We start from the raw sequence: 14,090 nt of genomic DNA, 5'->3' as shown, positions 1-14,090 counted from the left end.
GATTTAAAAAAATACAACTTATTAGTAAATGTTGAAATTAACATGAACTGAGATTAATAAATGCTTTATTGTTCATTATTAGCTGTTAATCAACTAATGTTAACTCATGAAACCTTATTGTAAAGTGCTATTATAATATTTGATATAGCATATCAATATAAATAAGACATAATAATAATTCTATTCATTAAAATTATAGTTCCATGTATGATATAATATTGTATGTTGATAATATTACTTGTAATCTAATGTTTCCAGCAATGAAAAGCATCAGATGAATGTTTGAGCACTATTAACATCACACTGTTTATCATAAGTTCAGCAAAGATGCTCCTGATTTACTGAGGCTTGTCAATCATCGTGCAGATTATGATCATCAGGGTTATTGATGCAGATCTATAAGCAGACGGATATTACGATAGCATATTATGGTCTGTTTGCGGTTCGTCTCTGGGTTTGGCTTCAGTCTTCACTGCAAAACTCACAGAGACGGCCCTGAGACGAGCAGAGAGACGGAACGAGCTTTACATCAGATATCAGTCGCCTCTTATTCTCTCTTCTTACCCGCTGAAACTAGGCGACGGTGCTGAAGATGGTGAAGATGATGAAGATGATGGGCAGGAGAAGAAGACGCCAGCAGAAGTGCTGAAAACACAGAGAAAATAAACACTGACCGCTGATTCTCCACATATCTGTTGCTTCCAACAGCGTTTCGGTTGTCTCGTGTGTTGCTGCGTCAGTCTTTACTCTAACAGTGTTTATCAGACATTATCTATCGTCAGACTCACCTGGAGCCGCGGCGCTTCACCTGAAGACTGAAGAGAAGCAGTCGTCTACTACAGTATCACATCAGGCAGTGCATTGTAGTCTCTCTGAGGAAAACTTCAGTCATTCGTTGCTATAGGAGAGGAAGAATTTACTAAACTCGTTAAATCATCTAAATCTACAACATGTGTGTTAGACCCTATACCGACTAAGCTACTGAAAGAGATGCTTCCAGAGGTCATAGATCCTCTTCTTACTATCATTAATTCATCTTTGTCTCTAGGATACGTACTGGAAACTTTTAAAGGGGTTATTATTAAAAGCGCTGTATAAATGAAGATGACTTGACTAGAGTGTGAGAATGTTAGGCCTGAAAGAGAAGTAATGTTAGATGTTAGAATTATGATTAGTTTGATATACAGTTTATTATTTTATTCATTAAAAACTCCATCACATTAGCAAACATCGTGTACTCATTTTAGGCAGAAACGCTGCTCCGGATGTGAAGCGAGCTTTTAAAAATCGAACGTTAAAATAAGAATATATAATATATAGTTAATTTCACTCATACATTTAAAAACCCTGTGCAGAATCGACCACAATTACAGCAGATATATAGTATGAATAAATCATGTAATATTAACGAGCGTGAGAAAATAGAAGCATAAATAATTTAATAACGATATATTTAAACTTGGAAGAGTTTTGGACGCTTGAATTAAATAGTTATTCTACATTAACACCCATTCCATGTTTTTTCATATACAAGATTGTTAAAGAATTACCATTGATATAAATAAACACATCATACCACAAATTGGCGTTTCATTCTCAAAATGAATAATAGTCTACTCATTTATACACCACACTAATGATACATCTGATACAATTACACCAGAGACAGACTAATCACTGAATATTGATCTCTCATAATCAGAACACAGCATAAAATGAATTGAGTTACTTACTTCTGGACATATCAATGATTGCTGGAGACGGTCGGCAAGAAGCAAAAAAAAACCAACGTTTTTGAGAGCGACATCAGGAATCACTGATATTTAAAGAAGCAGATCGACCACCTGTGTTGTTATGGGTGTTCCCCAACTATATAGCCTAAGGCATGCAACGTCAACTGGCGGCCCGCCAGAGATTTCCATCCGGCCCCCAGAATAATACTGAATTCAGGAATAGCCTTTTAAGAGGAAAAAGTATGTTTCCATATTTATTTATTTTTAAATCTAATATATCTAACAAATCACGCCGTGTTGTTGTGGACAAATTGATGGAGAGATGTGACATTTTGTGTGTCCAGGACACGTTCCTTGCTAAACAAGAACTGGATGGATTAAATTCCCTGCATAGAAACTTTCATGGAGCGGGTGAATCAACAACAGACTTAAGTGCTAAAGTTGTCCGGGGGAGAATTCCTGGCGGGGTTGCTACGTTGTGGAATAAAAAATATGATCAGTTGGTAAATGTTATAAGATTGCAGTTGATTGGGCCATTGGTATTGAGCTGTGTTGTAATGACATGAAGATAATAATTTTGAATGTTTATACGCCATATGAGTGCATATATAATGAGGATGAGTACCTCAGTAGATTGGCATTTATCATGTCTTTTATTCAGGATAATTCATCCACCTGCATATATGTTTTAGGTGACATGAATGCTGACATTACTGATGCAAAATCTTCATTTGGTAATCATTTATTGCAGTTTTGTACAGCCAGTGGATTAATTTTATCTAGTAAGGTACTATTGCCAAATGATAGTTATACTTATATCAGTGAGGCCTGGCACTCTACTTCCTGGCTAGATCACTGCCTTTGTACAGTGGATGCCCATGACTCCATTGAGATAATGAAGATTGATTATGATCTGGCTATTACGGACCATATACCCTTTTTTATGGTGTTGAACACGGGCACTATACCGGTGTTGTTGCCTGTGGACAATGGCATTGATGTAGAGAAAATAAATTGGTCAAATTTCTAAGCAAGATCTTAATAGGTATGTTGATCATTCAGATGCTTTGCTGGCCAATATTGAGGTCCCAAATGATGCCTTATTGTGTCGGAATATGAATTGTAAGAATGTGCAACACTGTAAGGCTTTATGTTCCCTGTATGAAGCTATTGTGGAGTCTCTCAGTATTTCGAGTAGGCCTCTATATAAACCTAGGAAAAATTTGTGCATTGTTAAGCCAGGGTGGAAGGAACACGTAGAAGAGCTTCATGTAGAGGCCCGTAATGCTTTTAAAAAATGGGCTGAGTCAGGCAAAAGTAGGCATGGCCCCTTGTTTGAAACAAAAAAAAGCACTAATGCCAGATTTAAATGTGCACTTCGCTATATTAAAAGAAATGAAAACATTATGAGGTCTGATTCACTGGCATGGAAGCTGCAAAATAATAATGTTAAGGATTTCTGGAAAGAAATTAAAACTATGAATAATTGCAAAATATCTCTTCCGTCTAATATAGATGGTGTGAGTGGTCCTGATGAAATTTCACAGTTATGGCGGAAACATTATTGTGAACTACTAAACTGTGTAAAAAGTAATCTGTCTGTGGTGGATAATGTGGAGTATAATGATGATGTTGTTATCACTTCTTCTGAAATCCATGAAGCAATATTGAAGCTAAGAGATAATAAGGCATGTGGTCTGGATCATATTACAGCTGAACATCTTAAACTTGCCAGTAAGAAACTGTGTCCTCTGGTGGCTATGTGCTAAACAGGGTTTTTTGTTCATGGAGAGTTACCTGATTCTATGCTGTCTGTTGAGCTGGTACCTGTTATCAAGGATAAAGGGGGGAAGCTGAATAGCTCAGATAACTATAGGCCAATAGCTTTGGCCAGTGTTATGTCAAAAGTGCTGGAGACAATTTTGTGTAGACTTGAGAGGTACGTCCTGTCTACGGATAATCAATTTGGTTTTAAACGAAAGCATGGTACTGATTTATGTATTTTTGCACTAAAGGAAATTTTAGATAAATATAATAAACAAAATTCCACAATGTTCTTGTGCTTCATTGATGCTCCTAAGCATTTGACCATGTTAATCATCAAAAATAGTTTTTAAAATTGATTAAAAGTGGGGTCCCTGGTTATTTGATTAGAATCTTGGTCTATTGGTATTCTCATCAGACAATGAGAGTTAAATGGGGGAGTGTAACAACAGCTCCTTTTAAAGTGACCAATGGGGTTCGACAGGGTGGAATTTTGTCTCCTTTTCTTTTTAATGTGTATATGAATGATTTGTCTATGATTTTAAATGCTTGTGGTACAGGTTGTAGGGTTGATGACTCACTAATTAATCATCTTATGTACGCTGATGACTTGGTCATTTTTAGCCCATGTAGTGCTGGTATACAACAGCTTTTGAGACTATGCACACAGTATGGTGTAGATTTTGATATAAAGTATAATCCAAAAAAGAGTAAAATTATGACTATAAGAAGTAGAGAAGATAAATATTCACATTTTCCTGATTTTTATCTATCTGGTACTGTACTTGATGTATGCACAGATATTACATATCTTGGCCATATTATTGCAAATGACCTGTCTGATGACAAGGATATTTATAGGCAGCGTCGTAAGCTGTATGTGCAGGCGAACATGTTGTGTCATAAGTTTAGTATGTGCTCTGTCCCTGTGAAGATTTCACTCTTTAGAACTTACTGTACACCGTTGTACACTGCCTATCTGTGGTGCAGTTATAAGCAAGATAGTATTAGAAAGCTCACAGTGGCGTATAATGACAGCATGAGGCTGCTGCTAAGAGTTCCAAGAGACTCCAGTGCAAGCCATATGTTTGTTAGTGCTGGGGTACCTACCTGTGCTGCAGTCTTGCGTAACTTAATGTTTAGATTTATGGGTAGGGTGTCTGAGTCAAAAAATGACCTAATTGCTGTAACTAACCCTAGACGAAGTTCTGTAAGATTGTCGTCCAGACTGTGGAACCATTGGTGTACATGTCTGTATGTTAGACACTGAACACTGTGGAAGGTCTATTTTACTTGTTGCATTTTTTTTTTTTTTTTTTTTTGTGTGTGTGTGTGTTTTACTATGTATGTGTTTTTGTGTATGTGTTTTACTATGTATGTGTTTTGTATTGTATTATGGATCCCTCTGGGTCTGGAAATAAAGTTTAAATAAATAATGAAAAAAAAAAACGCCTTCTGAAAAGTAGCTTGTGCCATAGCCTGCCCTTCAATCAAGAATGACGATAAACGCGTTGCTCTCATTGAACATCTTTTATTGTTTCACGTGCTAATTTTTTCACAAATGTCAAAATTTTCCTTGCCTGGTATTTGCGCACAATTGCGGTGTCTCAATAACAACCATCAACATGGCCTGGATGTCAATCGGTTCACTTTGAATAGCCGCCTCGTCCAGCGGCATCACCTTCCTCACGTTAGCGGAGAATTCTCCACCTGGGCTGATAGTGAACGGGTCACGCACGAATCCAATGACATCCCTGGAAATGGCAAAGTCATCAAATCTGGCAGAGAAATTTTCCCTCAGCTGTGTGATAAATGTCTACATGTTCTCTGTGACCTTGCTGTGACCCACTGTCTTGAGTGTGCTAAAGTGTAGCAAATCTTCGTGGAAAAGATCAAGTTTGTTCAAGATCAAGATATTTTTCACAAATATGAAGCCTAAAATATCGCTATTGCCCCCTGGTGGCTTGCTGCAGTACAGGTAATATGTAAAAAAAAAATAACCGAAATTTGGAATGAGAATTAGTATATCAAATAATAACATATTACTTAGGATACAATTCAAATTTTATTTTATATTTTATATGTATCTATCTATCTATCTATCTATTGTAATAATGTATGATTTTCTAAAAATGGAAACTGCTGCTTGTGTGTAGATGAGAGAAGCAAAGTGTGTGTGCGTTGTGCTCACGCTACATTATGGCCAAGCTTGCGCCCTTAAAACAGCATCTGAATAACATGCACAACGCGCCACTGACTTTAGACGAGGTTTCTCCTGGTCAGTGGAGGAATTGTTTTCTGAAACTGCAAAATAGCACCAGGGAACGTTTGCGCCGCAACACGCCTCCTCTCTTCGCTGATCCGCCCCCGGGAGCGCAAGTTTACTCCCTAATTTACCGGCGTGCGTCTGTGGAGGGAAGAGTCCGCTGTGTGCGGGTGAGAAATAGGAATGATACATGCGTCGCTGTACAAAGTCAATTGCGCTGGGAGCGAGATAGGGCTCATGCACCTGTGCCAGCCTCATTTTTGAAAAACTTTGCTTCTTGCAACATCATCTCTCCATCAAAGACAATGGCTAAAAGTGGGTATTTCTCTGTAATTAATTTATCACAAAGTATGAGAGTTAATATGATTTAAAATATACTTATACCATAATGGTTATTGATAAAAATGTAAACTCCTTTATTCATCTTGGTATTTGTGTTGTACGACATTGTTTAATCAGTTTTTTATTTTATTTTATATTTAAAAGATCGTTTATATGCATTAGGAATTTAATATACCATAGTATTATTTTTATCATTTACATAAGGTGAATGTTAGTGTAGAATTAAACAATTCATAAAAGTATCAAAAACTATTCCAAGTTTAAATTATTTATGCATGTATTTTATCACGTTCGTTAATATTTCCTGATTTCAAAAAGTAACAAAGTAAAAGTCAAAAGTATGCACTATTGATTCTACTTAAGTAAAGTACAGATACGTGAAAAATGTACTTAAGTAAAGTAACGAAGTATTTGTACTTCGTTACATTCCACCACTGCCTAAAAGCCATTAAATGGATTCTGCGAAAATGTAGGCCTTCAATAGCATTCAAAAGCATTACATTTTAATCCTACTGGAAAAATCACAAGTTTAAATGTTGTATTGTTTTAATTAACCATGTTCTTGTATGGCATGCATGTATGTATAATACAGATATGTGCAGAATTCTATTAGTCACTTGAGTTGATCTAAGGACAACCTTTCTTGGTTCCTTGGATTCACTTGCTCCACGACTGCTGAGGCTCTATAGATCTGGGCCCGGTTCCCCGATAACGCTCACTCTTAGCGCGCTAAGAGAGCTCAAAGATATATCTTACCAAAGTTGTTTATGTTCCTAAGTGTGTTCCCCGAACCATACCTTAGGAAGCTGCTTAAGATATACCTTCTTACGTGCGACGTTACCCGGTGCTGTCCGTGGCGATGCTGCTGAATCTGCTGATATCGACGGCTCGAGAATCAATTATTCTCTCGTGCAGGGGCTGTTTCTGTGAGAAAGCAGTGATCTTTATAAATGAAGCACTTCAGAAATAGTTGAAATTACATTTATTAGGACTATTGGATATTATAAAAAATAATCCAAACTATAATAGCCTATAATAGCCTAGCCTACATATTTTAAAATTGTAACATTGCTGCCACAATAACCTTTTCAAAAATGTACGTGCCTTCTTCTCTTTCCCATTTTTGTTCGCTGAGGTGGAGCTGCAATGAAATATTGTTCTTGTAAATACTTTACAGCATTTCAGTAATAAAAGTTTACATCTTGCGTATGGTGCTCGGCAGTGATCAAAAAGGATTTAAACCATGAATTTTGAATCTCTTGTAAACTCAGAGATGTGGATTCAGACGGCAATTAAATTACCACACGACCTGTTTGTCAAAAAACAGAAGGTACTAATTTGGCCAGGGATTTTTATGCGGATTGGGTGAGAAAAACACTGATATTATGGATTCGGTAAGAGTGTCACGATTCTCCAAATCCTCGATTCGATTACATTTTCGATTCTAAAGTCACGGTTCGATTCGATTCTCGATTTGTTTGATTGTAAAAAAAATTGCATCACAATAAGTGTATTGTGATTGTCACTAACATTTTAGTAACTAAACTGAATTTTATTAGGTTTAGTGACAACATGTTACAATGTTTACATGGTACAATTTCCGGTAAGCTACACTTTTTTTATTATTTCAGTTCAATTCAATTATTGTGATTTGATTTAATATTGACTCATTTGGATAAATATTAGGTAGGCTACACAAGATAGGCGTTAATTTGTCTAAAAAAAAAAAAAAACTCACCTAATGCTGTAAACATACAGAGAGCCCTATCAGCTGGCAGTAGGCTATTAAAGGTTAAAAAATTTAAATTTATTATAATAACAACTATATTTTATTTAATGATATAAGTAAAAAAATCTAATATGTAATATTGAACACATATTTAGCTAAATACTCTCTATAGCTATTTTTTTCTTGCCAACTACGTGCTATAGCCTATATTATGGTCATTAAATGGCTTTCCTGAGCAGGCCAGCTGACAGTCTTGCCTGGGCCCGGGACAACATAATCTTAGATGGGGACAACAGACCCGTTTGTCCCCCCCTATCGGCGGGCGTGTTCCTGAGGTAAATGTGACACAATTGTTCTCCAGCTATGTTATTGACCTCTTCACGCTGATGAAAAACACTGATTGATCGATATTGTCACGGTTGTGAATTCATTGTTTCCTCTGTGTCTCGTGTCACTGTTGTTTACATGTCTGTGAGTTTGCGTGAGTGGGCGTTGTCCCGCTCACGTGTTTGTTCAGTGCTCCAGCTGTTCGCAATCTTCTCATTCTCCACCTCAGCTGATTCACATTACCGTTCCCTATTTATACTCACTCATCTCTCCATTCCAGTGTCCATCCGTTGTTTGCCTGTTCCTGCGTGTATGTTCGTGTCGTCTTCCGGGTTGTCGTGTCTACAGTGGATTCCTGTTGTTTCACCGCACCCGAGCACAGATCACCGAGCACCCGCACTCAGCACCGAGCACTTGACCATCGAAGTCCCTGTGTGTCCGAGTCTGAGCGTCTCCCCCTGTGTGGACCGTCCGGAGCTGTTTGTTTACACACGAGATCGCGACCACGCCCTGAGAGGAACTTTCTTTCCTGAATTGTCTTATTCTGTGTTGAAGTTCCAATAAATATTGTTCATCCGCATTTGCTTCCAGTTTTGTATCATGACAGAATGGATGGACCTGACGATGGGAGCAGCGGGTGATTCATCTGCTTCACTAGAAGATTTCATTCGAGTATGCATCGGCCGGATGGATGCACAGGAGCGCAGCCAGGGGGAGACAGGACGCGCCATCCAGACTCTGGTCACACAGGTGTACGAGCTCACCCAGCGGTTCCATCAGCTACAACCCCCCACTGCGCCAGCACCCCCAGCAGCACTTGCAGTTCCCCCCACACCACCTGTGCCTCTCTCCCAGTCGGAACCCAGACTGCCCACGCCTGAATTATACTCTGGTGAGCCGAATTTCTGCCGTCCATTTCTGACACGTTGCAGTATGCATTTCTCATTACAGCCCAGAACTTTTGAAAAGGAGGAGGCGAAAGTAGCCTTCGTGCTGACGCTACTGACTGGGAGAGCGGCGCTTTGGGGAACTGCAGTGTGGGAGAATCGAGACCAGTGCTGCTCCTCGTTCCAAGCCCTCTCGGCGGAGATGAGACGGGTCTTCGATCGAGCCGTCGAGGGGAAGGAGGCTGCCAGGGTCTTGACTGACCTACGCCAAGGAGACCGATCGGTATCAGATTATTCCATCGAGTTTAAGACCCTGGCGGCCGGGTGTCGCTGGAACGAGGAGGCGCAGTGGGACCATTTCCTGCATGGGCTGGCCGAACGTGTCCAGAGGGAAATCTACGCCCTGGACCTTCCTTCAACGCTCAATGGACTCATAGACCTGGCCCTGAGAGTGGACGCCCGTCTGTCCAGGATTGGGCAGAGAACACCCACCAACCCAGTTCAGAGTCGGAGTGAGAACCAGCGGTCCAGCGGCCTGGACACGTTCGGCTCCCACGATCCCGAGCCCATGCAGGTGGGGCGAGCTCGGCTTTCCCGGGAGGAGAAAGAACGGCGGAGATCCCAGGGCCTCTGTCTCTATTGTGGTGGCAACGGACATTATGCCTACAGTTGTCCAGTAAAAGGCCCAGCCCGGTAGTAAGTTTGAGGCTACTATCGGGTGGGATCTCCGCAGGTAAGACCTCATCCACTTCCACCATCCTCCCGGTAAGACTGAGATGGTCAACTCTGGATCACCACTGCACTGCACTCATTGACTCTGGGGCAGAAGGTAACTTTTTGGATCATCAGTTTGCACTTCAATTACAGATTCCTCTTCATACACTTTCCCAGAAGATCACAGTCAACGCATTGAACGGACAGAATTTACCCACCATCTCCTTGGTCACCGAGAAACTTACACTCATCACTTCTGGAAATCATGCTGAAACTATATCATTTTACATCACTGACTCTCAACTCACACCCATAGTTTTAGGACACCCATGGCTCAGTTTACACAACCCCCGCATCGATTGGAAGAAACGGACCATCTCAGCCTGGAGCACTGAGTGTCACAATTCGTGTCTTGTGTCTGCTTGTTCTGTTGTTTCTGTTCCTGTGTTACAGGAGGAAGCGGTGGATTTATCAAACGTGCCCGAGGAGTACCGTGACCTGAGTGAAGTGTTCAGTAAGTCTAGAGCTGCTTCTCTCCCTCCGCATCGTCCCTATGACTGTGCTATAGATTTATTGCCAGGTAAGTCTCCGCCTAAGGGCAAGATTTATTCACTTTCAGTTCCTGAGAGAGAGGTTATGGAGAAATATATTTCTGATTCTCTAGCAACCGGGTTCATCCGCCCTTCCTCTTCTCCAGCGGGGGCGGGGTTCTTTTTTGTGGGGAAGAAGGACGGTTCTCTGCGACCTTGCATTGATTACCGAGGGTTGAATAACATCACGGTAAAGAATACTTATCCTTTGCCGTTGATGTCTTCAGCCTTCGAGAGGTTGCAGGGAGCGTCCATCTTCACTAAATTGGACTTGCGTAATGCTTATCATTTGGTCCGCATCAGGGAGGGGGATGAATGGAAGACTGCTTTTAACACCCCTAGGGGACATTTTGAATATTTGGTTATGCCTTTTGGGCTTTCCAATAGTCCCGCCGTCTTCCAGGCACTAGTCAATGATGTGTTGCGAGACATGATCGATCAATTCATATATGTTTACCTGGATGACATATTGATTTTTTCTTTGTCTCTCCAGGAACATGTGCAACACGTACGACTAGTGCTTCAGAGGTTGCTAGAGAATGGGCTTTTTGTCAAGGCGGAGAAATGCGTTTTCCATGCACAGTCAGTTCCTTTCCTGGGACACATCGTGTCGTCTGAAGGTATGCTTATGGACCCTGACAAGGTTAAGGCTGTGGTAGAGTGGCCAATCCCAGATTCCCGCAAGGCCCTGCAGCGGTTTCTGGGATTCGCCAACTTCTATCGGCGTTTTATTCGCAATTTCAGCCAACTAGCCGCACCTCTGACTGCCTTGACCTCTCCCAAAACTGCGTTCAGGTGGTCAGACGCAGCTGAGGCTGCGTTTGCCAAACTCAAGAGCCGCTTTGTTTCAGCTCCTATTCTCATTGCCCCTGATGCTTCACGTCAGTTTGTGGTGGAGGTCGATGCGTCGGAGGTGGGGGTAGGTGCAGTGCTTTCACAACGTTCACCTTCAGACGACAGAATGCATCCCTGCGCGTTTTTGTCACATCGATTATCTCCTGCCGAACGAAACTATGACATTGGTAACCGGGAGTTGTTGGCAGTCAAGTTAGCCTTGGAGGAATGGCGTCACTGGTTAGAGGGTTCAGGGGTACCCTTTACAGTCTGGACTGATCACAAGAATTTGGAGTACATTAGAACCGCTAAAAGATTGAACTCCAGGCAGGCTCGGTGGGCACTTTTTTTCGGTCGTTTCGATTTTACACTTTCCTATCGTCCGGGTTCCAAAAACGTCAAACCCGATTCTTTGTCGCGTATTTTTGATCGTCCCGAACACGAAGCTACTCCTGAGCGCATTTTTCCTGAGAACCTGATTATCTCTTCGCTCACATGGGAGGTCGAATCGAAGGTCAAGAGGGCCTTAGAAGGGGTAACGCCTCCGATCCGGTGCCCACCTAACCGCTTATTTGTGCCGGAGGAATTACGATCAGAAGTCATCCAGTGGGGTCATAGTTCCAGTCTAGCTTGCCATCCAGGGGTGAGTCGTACCATATTTCTAGTTAAGCAGCGATTCTGGTGGCCCCTGATGGCTCGTGATGTTCACAATTTTGTTTTGGCTTGCTCTAGTTGTGCCATTGGCAAGTCGTCCAATCGACCCCCAGCTGGGTTACTTCAACCGCTGTCGGTGCCTTCGAGACCTTGGTCCCACATCGCTCTAGATTTTATCACCGCCCTCCCACCCTCCCAGGGTAACACGGTAGTTTTGACCGTGGTGGACCGATTCTCGAAGGCAGCCCACTTTATTCCCTTGCCCAAATTACCTTCAGCCAAGGAGACAGCGGTGGCAGTCGTTGATCACGTCTTTCGGTTACATGGCCTCCCGACAGACGTGGTTTCCGACAGGGGACCCCAGTTTGTGTCCAGATTTTGGCGAGAGTTTTGTAAATTACTGGGGGCGACGGTCAGTCTGTCCTCTGGGTTTCATCCCCAGAGCAATGGCCAAACTGAGAGAGCCAACCAAGATTTGGAAAGATCATTACGATGTTTGGTCTCCAAGAATCCCTCCTCCTGGAGCCAACAACTTTCCATGGTGGAGTACGCCCACAATACGTTACCAGTGTCATCCACGGGCCTATCTCCGTTTAAGTGTAGTGTAGGGTACCAACCACCTGTTTTTCCTAGTACGGAGTCCGAAGTCGCGGTCTCCTCCGCCCACGCCTTCATCCAGAGGTGTCACCGTACTTGGACGAGGGCCCGTGAGACTCTCCTCCAAGTGCGGGAACGCAACAAGGCCAAGGCCGATCGCCACCGGTCAAGGCCTCCCGTATACGTCGTCGGTTCCAAAGTGTGGCTTTCTACTAAGGACATTCCGCTCCGCTCCGTTTCCAATAAACTGGCACCCAAATTCATTGGCCCGTTTTCTGTCACTAAGATCATTAGTCCGGTGACAGTCCGCCTCAATCTTCCTCCAGTGTACAGGAGGATTCATCCCGTTTTCCATGTGTCCAAAATTAAGCCCGTCTTTTTTGCACGCATTAATCCGCCAGCCCCGGTTCCCCCCCCGCCGCGACTCGTAGATGGGGAACCATCCTATTCGGTTCGTCGTATCCTGGATTCCAGGCGGAGGGGACGCGGATTTCAGTACTTGGTGGATTGGGAAGGTTACGGTCCGGAGGAGAGAAGTTGGGTTCCTGCTCGTGACATCCTGGATCACTCCCTTATCGATGATTACAATCGACAGGTAAGGAGTTCTGGGAATGCCGTGAGGCATTCCTAGGAGAGGGGGTACTGTCACGGTTGTGAATTCATTGTTTCCTCTGTGTCTCGTGTCACTGTTGTTTACATGTCTGTGAGTTTGCGTGAGTGGGTGTTGTCCCGCTCACGTGTTTGTTCAGTGCTCCAGCTGTTCGCAATCTTCTCATTCTCCACCTCAGCTGATTCACATTACCGTTCCCTATTTATACTCACTCATCTCTCCATTCCAGTGTCCATCCGTTGTTTGCCTGTTCCTGCGTGTATGTTCGTGTCGTCTTCCGGGTTGTCGTGTCTACAGTGGATTCCTGTTGTTTCACCGCACCCGAGCACAGATCACCGAGCACCCGCACTCAGCACCGAGCACTTGACCATCGAAGTCCCTGTGTGTCCGAGTCTGAGCGTCTCCCCCTGTGTGGACCGTCCGGAGCTGTTTGTTTACACGCGAGATCGCGACCACGCCCTGAGAGGAACTTTCTTTCCTGAATTGTCTTATTCTGTGTTGAAGTTCCAATAAATATTGTTCATCCGCATTTGCTTCCAGTTTTGTATCATGACAGATATTATGTATGAGGAATATACATTTCGGTAAGTTGTACTGTATCTTTCAACAGTGTTCGTGTTTTTCTTTACTATTAGCTAGTAGAGATCGATCATCGCATCTTCACCTGCGCTAGGGATCTGTCACGTAACATTTACAAGCGCCAAAACGGTATTTATTGTTTGAATTTCGTAATAAAATTGACAGAATCTGAGAGCTGATATTTTGTTTATATTATAAAGTAACCTGCTCTAGTCTGTCGGTCTCCGTGTCCTCTTTGCTTCGCGATTTTTCTGTGCGTGAGAGCGTGTGAAAAGTGTCCCGGCTCGCTGCACTTCAACACCTGTTTTTTTTTTTTTGTTTTTTTTTTTCGCTTGGCAAGTGTAGAGTGTCGAGTAATACACATGTAACTCGTGTGAGTGTAGACACTAGACTGACTTTATTTACGTTACCCGCTTCATCCAAACAGGGGTCACCATAGTGACGTTAACATCAACACTGATATT

This window comes from Scardinius erythrophthalmus (assembly GCF_964197995.2).
Source record: "Scardinius erythrophthalmus genome assembly, chromosome: 10".
NCBI classification, from domain to species: domain Eukaryota; kingdom Metazoa; phylum Chordata; class Actinopteri; order Cypriniformes; family Leuciscidae; genus Scardinius; species Scardinius erythrophthalmus.
The sequence above is the reverse complement of the archived record's forward strand: the minus strand, read 5'-3'. Positions refer to the sequence as shown.